Below are 11484 nucleotides of genomic sequence, written 5' to 3' on the forward strand. Positions count from 1 at the left end.
CAGCTCAACAGATCCGTCAGCTTCCTTGCGGTTAAGCGCTCCGTTTCCAATTACATGCCCCTGTACGCTGTCGCGCGCGTGTGTGCTTGTGGTAACGAACTAAAATACAAGAATAGTATACCAATGTTAACATGTGGGAATGACGGAGGTGGATGAGGAGGCGGTAAAGCTTACAAGGCTATTATAAAAAGTGTGCCATATGAATAATGTGAAACTAATCGTTGAAGAAGTTTGTTTAATTATTAGAATGTAATAGGTTAAAACTTGTCTGTTTTCCATCATATCGCCTCTTTCGGAACAAGAGCTAACTTCCTTTATAACCAGAAATAACAAATTTTCATTACAAAAAACGTATTGGATCAAGACACTCTCCGCACCAGACAAGCCATTCATACAAAATCTCTAAAATAGCTTGACAAAATAACACCACACCTTTCTACGCCCCCTTCCGCTCGTAAAAAGCAGCGAGCAGAACGTTAACCCAATTTTTCCGTTAAATCAATTCGATCGAATCCATAAATAAACTCTTTCCCTTCTGCTGGTGCTGCTGCTGCTCCTTCCCTCTCTTCAAACCGAATCCAAAGTGTCAAAAATATCGGAACCCCCCCCCCCCCGCTATCTCTCACTTTCCTGCCCCTCAAATATTCGCCACTCGTTTCCCAGCGTTGACCGCTTCCGGGCAGTGCCCGTCGTGCGGCAGTGATTTATGAATGAACTAGATTTCAATTTCCATCGACAGCGGCCGTGATTGCCGTGCCGTGGCTGCACTTGTCCTGTCCCCCCTCCCCCTTCCTCTCATTAGAGAACCTCTCGCGGACTCGCTGTTCCCCGGTCTCTCTCATGAAATACACGAAGAAAGCAAAGAAAGCAAAAAGTAAGCCAAGCAACCCCCCAAAAAAACCCAAAGCACCAGCGTAATTTTGAGACCCAAAAATAAAGATCACAGAAGAAGAAAGGTAATGCGGTACCTCACCGCAGTTACCTCAAACAAAACCGGCACCAGATGTAGAGGGGAGACAAAAGGCGAGGCTGGCCGGCAATTGGCCTAATGTTGGTCCGGCACCGAGCGCACGCAGTAACGGCGATACGGCGTCGGCAATCGCGGGTGCTCGATGACGCACTGGCTGCGTTTGGCGGGCGGCCTAGTGCTGTGTGTTGGCTAGTGGGCACAAAGCACGCCTCGTTGGCCCATGCGGGTTCAATAAAGATGCGTTGGTTGATAATAAGTGTTTGAGCTGTTTCTTATTCCCCGTTTCCTTTGATTTTCATTGTACCATGCGGACGATGCAGACGCAATGACTTGAAGGGAAATTATCATCCGAAAAGGTATTTGTTTTAGATTGGATTAAGCGGTGCGTTTAGTAGTTTGTGAAGGAGGAAAAAAGCGTGGTTAAAACGATATTAATTTTTAACTTGCAATTACTACAGAGCTAATCGGAAAGCGTCTAGCAAAGTTAGCTGCATAATTCGTTATTTGTGATTTTGACTTATGTCTCATATTTGTGTATTGTATCCACAGTGCAAAATGATTTCTTGACATTGTTAAAAAACTCTAACAATTAGTTTTTTATTTTAAAAAAAATGTCATTGATTTTTTATACATTCAAAATGAGTACTTTTCGACAAATTTTCAGCTTAACGTTCGAACAAATTCTAAATCATGGTAATATGCTCTGACCTACTTCTACCATTAACCCGTTTTCACTTTCCTCCGCACTGTTCTACGGGGCCCGAACGGCCGCACAGGAAACGATAACACCTTCGTCTTCCGTTTGGCCGGCGAAATGAAGCAATAAAGCGGCAATGCCCGACGCCCGACGATCGTTAGTTTGCCCAGTTCCGGTTGAACGTTTTGTCCCCCCCCCCTCCACCACCCGTTGTTTCGCTCCCTTCGCCGGTCACCCGGCACACGCGTACGGGAATTGGGGAACTCTCAAATGGGAATCGGGCACCCGAAATCGAGCTGTGGCTGTACAAAGCAGGTTCGGGGTGCTGGGAAAATCGCCACCACCAAGCGCCAGCTTGAAATTGAGCAAGCAATTCTTTCGTTTCTTTTGCGCGCACCTCGCCGCAACGATGGGATAATGGGCGTATATGCTGCTCGCCCATCAGTCGCCTAGATCCCAGCGTTTGGTTTGTTTGACTGGCCAAACATCGTTGACCTTAATTTTTATGACGCGCGCGCACACACACACACACAAACGGATGACAAGTACGGAAGATTTTGGGCCAGTTTGGGACCGTTGAATCACAGGTTTGTTGTCGGTAAAAGAGATGCTGTATTACCTGTCTTCCTGGTGCTTGGTTTTATCATCGTATGACAGCTTTGGTTAGCTAGGAGTAAGATTGGACTGGCTCTCAGGGGAAGCGATCACGATGACGACAACGATGCGACACTGACCGGGGCTAAATCGAGCTGGAAAGTTAAACGAGCCTTTGCGGAATTGTGCGATGCCGGATGGAATTGAGCTGGACCGATTCCGCAACAACAAAATGACGCATCATCTAAGGCAACAAAACCATTACCCAGTTAGCATTTCGGGTTTTTTGTTGTATTTAATGGGTTTGGGTGTGTAATGTTTGGTCTGTCGAAGCCGTTCGACTCCCGACCAGAATTGGGGTCAATCGGTTGGGGCAGGGCACAAGAAGGCTTAATTTGATCCGATTATAGTACAGAATCATTTTTCTGTTAATAATTTTTAATTCATTGCGGAAATGGGACAAATTCAAAACGAAAAAGAAATGCAACGTTATTTAGAATACATGTTAGCGTTGGAAGAAAATGCAATTGAAAACGGTAATCTATTAAAGCAAAAGCACGCCCAACACTTATTTGCCAGCGCTGGGAAACATTCCATACGACTATCAAAAATATGCAAATATTGAACGATAATCTGCACCCACTGCATCCACGTTTCCGTTGGGTGTGAAGCGCACACTTCGAGAACCGCTCGTGCTGCGCAAACGTTTGCACGGCGATGCTTGCTGCGCCGATAATTGAGTGCTTAAAAATGTCCTCAAAAAATGCAGCACGGACATTCGTTTTGTTATGGAGATGGTCCTTTTTTAAACGTTTCTTCTTTTATTTTTGCGCGCAAAATCAACGGTGCAAGCAGAACTGTTGGAAAAAGATGCAAATCGGCGCTTTGTATGAATGTCCTCCCGTCTTCACGCCCTTGACACTGAGGGGGCGATCGTCGCCGACTGGCAAAGCCGACACTGGCAAACGAACGATGCGTTTCGTTCTGCAAATAAAAAGGCCAATGACGCTGATCTTCTCATTCTTTTCATTTGCAACTGGGACTGCACAGATGTTACACCATTGCTGTGCTGATCGATTTGTTTGTGCAGTTTGAGTATTATGTTGTTTTTTTTTCGTAACCATTTAACCATTCACTGTGCGCACCAAGTGTGCACAGGAAGGTTGCAATTTTTCACCATTTCACCCCGAAAACGCTTGCCCCCGCTGGCGCCTTGCAAGCGGGAAATATGTAAATAGCGTATCGTACACACGCGCACGGACCGCTTGTACCGGGCGCTCGTTTTAAAGGTTACCCTTGGAATGGGCGATGGAAGGCCAAGGCCGGTGTAGCAAATGTGTTGGCATTGAGCGGACGTTTTTTTTTTTTATCGTACGTTTTTGGGAAATTTGAATCATTACACGTCACAGCAGCATCACACACACACGGGATTGATGATGTCGCCATGTCACCAAGCGTGAAGCACATCTGGGCGGCTCGGAGGTTGCTGTAAAGCCGTACGGTTTTGCATTCCCGTTTCTTGGCCGCATGGCCACATCCTTTCCCTTTGCTTGTGCACACATCTTCCGGGACTTTGGCGGCGGTACAGTTTTATGATATCTATATGATTACATCGGTAGGCTCATTTGCATGTTCGGTCACCATAAAGATGCAAACGGGATGCCGTCGGTGTTGCAGCCGGCGATGGGAAAACGGTCGAGCGGCCTGTTGCCGTGGTGGTGGTCGTGGTGAACCGTTCGGGTGTGCCGAATCGGGGAGGAGCAATAAATAAATAATTATAATTATCATTATACTGCTCTAGGATTGGCCTTTTATCCGGACCCGGGCCGGACGTGGACCAGGCCACGGGTTTGGTGGTTTGCTTGAACGAAGCGACTGCACACATACACACATATCTTATCAAGCCGGATAGAAATAAAAGGGGAAATGAACGATATTATTTATTTTGTTTACCATTTTCTTCTTAAATAGCGCTGAGATTAACGTTAAATAATTCCGATCGAAAATTTAATACATTCGATCGTTTCCAGCTACTGCTTGATTTCGATGCTTGCAGTCTAAAGAGAGTTTGCTACATTATAAGTAATAAAACTGACATTTTTAACACGTAGCATCCTTCAAGTAGCCTTTTTTCGTTATTTTATTGACAACTTTATGTCATTACATTGAAGTAATGTAAAAAAAATCAATAAAAGTGAATCAATGAAACAGAAGTCTAAAAGCAACTAGCTTTACGCTTGGTTTTGTATTGTAGACGTAATTTAAAAAATAACCTCCAAATGATAAAAACTATGGTGACAAAATAACTAATTGGAATCGTTAAACCTCCCAATAACAAAATCGTGAAGTAAATTGAATTAGAGAAACTTGTAAGAAATACAAACATTCATATTTATTGAATTTAACTAATGTCATGATATTTGGAATTTAATACAAATTTTAAAAAATGTATTTCAATAATACATTTAAACAAACAGTTAACAATCGTTACCCGTGTCCGGTTCAGCAAGATGGCCAATGCAAATCATCACACCATAAACATTAATCAGAAATAAATCACATTTGGCAGCAACAAAATACTAGCCCCGTTAAAAAACTGAAGGAAAGCAAAATAAACACACAACAACACACCAGCGGCATCGTCGTTAATTGGTACCCGCACGGAAAGGGCTGTAATTATCCTTCTCAACCGTTGCGGCGGCGGCAGCGCCCAAACCGCCCCATCAACGGAACCACAGCGACCAGCTGGTTGTAATAATTTGGCTTTCCTGTTATTTCGCTTGTTTACAAACCCTAGGTCTCCCCACCCCCCCAGGGTGGGTTTACCAATCATCGGTTTACTGCGCATAGCAAAAAAAGAGAGGTAAAACTACTGTCTGATGTCCTGCTAGGGTCCATCCGTCACCTTCCGGGGGCAGTATCAGGCAGAAGCAAACCAAGCCAGGCTCGCTGCGCCGGTACTTATCACAACGCATAAAGCATCTACATCAATTGCCAAACAGGGACGAAAAAAAAATAGTCTTCTTAAAATCGCATCTCGATCACTTCTCGCGACAGCTCCGCCAAAAATAAAAACATGCACACACACACGCACACACGATCCTCTTCACTTGTCCCAGGAATGTGCACGAAACGGTTAAATTTTGTAGTCCCGCGCAAAAAAAAACTTCCCAGCGTTCGTTCTTGTTCATTCAATTGGCCCGGAGGGAGCTTCCGGCCTTTTTTTGTTTTTGGGAAGGGTGCACCGGACAGCGAAAACAAAACCAAATGAGACAAAAAAAAGCAGGCACACCATGCTCGAAACTGAAGGAAGGAACAAAACGATGCCGGAGTTGGAATTTAGGACACCACGCCCGGACCCGCCGAAACGGGCTACGAACGTCGTCTGCGTGAGTTGCTTTTGTTGTTGATGGTGTTGGCCGTTGGTCGACGAAGAAAAAAAAAGAGTTAAAAACGCATAAATACTCACACACACGCGCGCACGCAGACACATGTGGCCATGGTCGTGGTTCATATCATGCGTTGCGTCAAACGATTCGCTGCCTCGCATGAGCTGGGCCCCGTTACGCGAGCCACGCGGATTCGCGGATGGAAGCATTTTAATTACATTTTTATGTTCTCGCTTACCCCTGTAGTGCCTGCCCGCGAACCTACCGGGACGGCCGCCCGAGCGTTTATTTGTGTGAGTCCTGCGGGCGAAATGACCAAACGACCCATCCCGAAACGATCGCCGCGTGTTTGTCTTCATAAACTGCGGAACCCGCTGCCCGTGGCCCATGGTCGCACCGACCAGCATCGTACGAGCGGTTCGTCACTGGCCGTGACCGTGGACTCGGTACGCTGTGGTCATACGATCCAGGAAGGGGTAGACAGGGATGAGGGGCTTGGCGAAAGAGCACCGGGAAAGATGTAGCGGAGTTTGGGTGAGTAATTTCATTAACCTGAGCAATACTCTGGATGGCGCAGCAAAGGGTAACGATGGTCGGCAATGGCGATGCGGGGAAGGGGGACGGGGAGTGTGTGGTTACATTTTGTCACATCAATTTTCTACCTACTTCATTCTACTGCGCTACGTCGCCAATCACGGGACAAGATGGCCGGTGTCATCCTGTTGCCGGGCCTTTTTTTTCTTTACCTTTTCAGATAGTGTCATAATTTTATTCTTGCACCATTTTCATTAAATATAAGTATACTTAAAAAACAAAATCCTGCCATCTTACCTTTAGGCTGGGTGCACCCAAAGGAGGGCGCAATTTTGGTGCTTCTGCTTCCCCAGAAGTGCATGATTTATTCGTGCAATTAATACGAAAGACTTAAACAGGCGTAGAAGGCAGAAGAACCGTTGGGCAGAAGGCATTAAAACAAAGACTTCGTTACAGCCAGCAATGTCAAACAGGCATATTTTAGCCGACTGACCCACAAAGTCTGGGGCGGCGGACGGGTTACAATGCGATGCACAAAAATAACCGTTCTTGTTTAAAGGGGTGCCCCGATGGAGGAAGAAATACAACGGTGCCACAGCATCACGTACGATACGGCACGCACGCATTGCTCGATGGAAATCGTATGAATGAATGCAGGTGGTGTGTGTGTGTATTTGCTGTGTCGTGTCGTGATCGGGTGAATGTGAAAATGAGTTGCTTGCTCGGGCAGACTGCAGCGATTGTTTTAATTTTGTAGCATAATTTAGGACATTTTATTTACCGAAAATATATTTAAAAGCATAACATAATTACATATCACTAAAATTTGACATCGATAATTGATTAACTTTCAACATTAACTTGTACATTTAGAGTAAGAAGTCGTTATGATAGAAACTAGTTACGTACACTTATGTTAGCACGACCTAAATTAAAAAGAATTTAAGAGCACATTTAAGCGAATTTCCTAATGTATCTAGCAAAAAAGCTTTCTTGAACCTGTTTTCGGTTGTGGAAAAAAGCTAGTTTCGATTTTTCAACATTTACAATTTAATATTAACCTGCTGCATAAATCAAATTTATATAACTAATTAATTGTTGCCAAAACATTAATATCAAAATATCATTTTCCTGCTTTCCAAACTCTACTATCATTTGCTCATTTTCTGTTGTTTCAAAATTGATTTTGAGAGTCTAAAAATACAAAAAAGCATTTTACCATTGCTTCGCATTAATTTTCGTGTCTACACATCATACTCAACACAGCCACACAGCTACATGTCTAACATAGCATTGCATTGTGAACACAAACACTACAACACTATAAAGGCTTTAATGTCTAATGTTGATTCCATTGGTATTCCTCGCAAGAACCTAAAGGACACACTAATTGATGCTAAGCAGAAACATAACGATCGAGTAGGATAGGTTGAGAAATTCGGTAAACTTTTCCATCGACACCGGATTGATCGAGCCGCAGGTGAACCGGACCCGGTGCTGGCTGCGCATGATCAGCAATCGAATCGTAAGCGCCGCCGATCGATACTCTCGTTGAAAATCCCTCGAGTACTGCAGCTTCAGCATCCACTCCGTCCCGTACAGCCGGTCGCCAATCGATCGGTTCTTTTACAGGTGACCGAAATCGAAATCGAACGACAAAGTCAGTCCTGGGTGCGACACTTTCTTCATCCCATTAGGCCCCCCCATGTTACTTACCATATCCTGCAGCTTCTCGACCAGCTGGCAGAAGATAAAGTACTCCAGCACGATCGAGATGGGATACTCACTGAGCACAATGTTTTCGCGCAGTGCCGGACCGCGCAGTGTCACGTAGGAGCCGGCCACCACCAGCCCGAGCGAGAAGATGTGATGCTGCAGAAACACGAAGCTGGCCATCCGCTGCAACTTCGGTAGCATCCTGTAGAGACGCGGAAGTGCGTTAGGTGTTTCGTTCGAGACCCCGGAATGCTCAACGAATGTAAGAATTACGTGAAAATTGCACAATGCCGCTGGGCGCATCGGCGTAACTCGCCGTGCAAGGTGGACCAATAGTGCGCGCGACTATCCGGCTGACCAGTGGGTCCTTCCTCCTTCACCTGCCGCTCAACCGTCTCGAACAGTTCCCCCAGACAGGTGGCCAACAGTTCCATCTCGCCGAGAAAGCCCACCAGCATCGCGTTCACGATCGAGCAGCCCATGAAGAAGCCCACCGTGGGGAAGTAGAGACAGCTCACGTACAGGAAGTGGTCAAACTCGGTACCGACCGGCTCACCGCGCACCACCAGCATGGTGTGCTTTTTCAGGTGCTGCCGCGAGATCCACGTTTGCAGGAGAATCAGAAGGATGCAGAACTGCGGCCCCAGTATGAGACCGTTGCTCCAGCGATACCAACGGTCGCGGATACCGGTCGCCAGCGGATGGTCGCGGGCAAACGCACGGTCGTTCAGGAAGGTGCCCAACTGATGGAACGCGTCGTAGTGGACGGTAAAGATTAGCATCAGCAGCAGTACGGCCACGAGCACGGTGATGCCACCGGACACGAACGACACGTAGTTAATGTCCTCGGGGCGGTACAGCACGTAGCTAATCTTGTGCAGCAAGGTGCCAAGGTATGCCAGGTAGGCTAGCACCCGAACGACGGTGGCCAGTTTCGAGAGTGCCGGTCGGGGATTGATCGGATAGCCGGCTATCAGCTGGAACGGGCGCAGGTAGCGTAGATAGTCGCTTCCCTCCCGTAGATGACAAATGGCGTGGCGCTGCTGTCTGAACCACTCCATTTCTGCGGATGCACTGAACATTCGAGTGAAGTGTCCGCCGACGGGTTGTACGGTTCGATTCGATCGATTAGCAACTGAAGATGGGACACGGGGTTGATGCACGATGAATCCATCATTAAAGGCAAGCATTGTTAAGGGAACATCAAGTTAAAAGTTTTCCCCATTAATCGAGGCTTATCAAAAATGCATTTCCATGGTACGATGGTACGCATCTTTGTCCCGAGTGCAGCCGATTGGACAGTTGAAAGAAAACTTTGAAAGACTGCTTTGTAATTAGATGTTTACGATCAGAAGGGTATCAATTTCAACCCCTCTCCCTTTGATACTGCAATTGTTCTCCCTTCATTTCATTTTGGTTCACTGTTCCGTTTGATCCTGACTGGGGGAGGCAAAGCATTGTTCAATAGAAGCAATAGAACAGAGTGATTGTTTGCTTTGAAGAGCTACTTACTTATTGATAAGCAATAAAAATTGAAATAACGAACAACTTCTTTGAGGGTAGCATTACGTTACAATTGATAGTTCCTTTCTTTTTGTGGGACAAATTGTATTTTATGATCATATCAGCTCATGCAATATAGTGCAGCTTATTACAATGCAGTCTGGTTAATTGGAAAGCTGTTTTAAATGGGAAAACTAAGTAAGATAACATTCAATTTAGGCCCCGAACATTATTATTATTATTATTATTATTATCATTATTATTATTATTATTATTATTATTATTATTATTATTATTATTATTATTATTATTATTATTATTAGTATTATTATTATTATTTTTCAAACGACTTTCTTCATGTTCTTTTGCTGGCACAATAGTATGGGGGTGCATGGTTAAGTCGTACTAGTTGATGACTGTGGCATGGGACCGGCCCATTCAACGACATTATGTCTAATTAAACATTAGATTATTATATCTACCTCATAAAGTAGTCTTACTTCATCAGAATCGTCCATTTAAATAATATTTTGCCTTTGAATGCCGAAATGCTGAAGTGATAGTCGTGATAGGAGACTAAACTTAATAAACATTCATAGCTCATAGCTGTTAGAGGGGCATTATTTGAGTTGGTAAGACATAATGTGTCACGTGCGCGAAGAGCTCTTTCAGGGGCAAATAGATTTAAATTTTCAAGTGCATAAGTAGCGTCAACCTGGTTCGCAAGAAGCTTAGCTATAAACGTAGCCTATGCAGATTTCACCTAACAGGCGGTATAATCTAACAGTTATGCATAATAAATCATTATTCTATTTCTAAAATACGAGTTCAGGGTAAAATACAACTTACTTATACTATGTACTGTACTTCATTCATTATAATGCTTTTTTTATTCGCTTTGAGCTTTTATTCATTTCATAAAGGTCATATTACCTAGTTCATGAATTTTAATATAAACAATTACTAAAAATATTACTTACAGTATGTTACTGCATATGAGAAAAAAAAACTCGATAAGCGAAAATTCGTTCGCCAATGAATTCTTTTTTATCCAAGTTTCACTGTGTATCATTGCTATTATTATAAAAATTTTCCATCGTTCTTTACCAACTGAAAGAGTGCCAAAAATTAGACTTGAACCATGTCGGTAACCAATTATTATTTATTTATTGGCCGCTCACTTACCACAGAAAAGCTTCGCGCACCTTCCGCATCTTCAGCAAGCATTGTGCGTGCTTGAACTGAGCCAGAGGAACGAACCGAAAGCCCCATCAATAAAATAATGTGCAATAAAGTTGCAAAACAAATGGGCACGCATAATGGGAAAATCTCACCTTAACCCTCTACTCCCTCCTCCCCACCAGAGCCGTCCGGGGAAATGCTCGGGGTGAGAATAAATCGCACCTGACCCGAATCGGTCACCGCCGACCTCTCGGTGTATATGGCCGCGGGGCAGACGAACGAAATTTTTCAGCATTGGCCTTCTTCCCTCTCCTTGTCCATTGTGCACATCTTTCAATTTAACTCCACTCAGAGAGGATCGATCTTTTGGCACAATATTTTTTTTTGTATTGAGTGTGTTGGATTACTATGTTGGAGAAGTTTTCCACATCCGAGCGGAAATAAAGGAACGAACGACAATGAGAAGATACTTGATCATCGTTTCGGCTTTTAATTGCTTATCGCATAATGTGGACAGCGATGCTTATTATGATTCATACACTACACTAAAATCCCAGTGATCACTCGGCAAGGTGTTCACCAAAAGCATGAAACCATATTCCACTAACTCAGCGGCAGAACTCGCACGCTCGCAAGCAGTACCCCGCGCACAGTGGCGCTTGTTGTGACCTCAAATGCAGTTCACGGCTGACAACTTTCACCCAAGGTCACGTCCGACGAATTGATGCGCAAACACTAGAGCAGGAAGCGGATTTTATGATCCTCGAATTGGCGCTGCTGCTGGGTGGTTCCAGGTCGCGCCTTCCCTACCAGACGGCACCACGCGCGCGCGGACTAATCAGCACGACACAATTCCTGCCGCGTATGGATCGGCGGACCGGCCGTTTGGAGGAATGGCA

This window comes from Anopheles arabiensis, chromosome 2 (genome assembly GCF_016920715.1).
Source record: "Anopheles arabiensis isolate DONGOLA chromosome 2, AaraD3, whole genome shotgun sequence".
Taxonomy (NCBI): Eukaryota; Metazoa; Arthropoda; class Insecta; order Diptera; family Culicidae; genus Anopheles; species Anopheles arabiensis.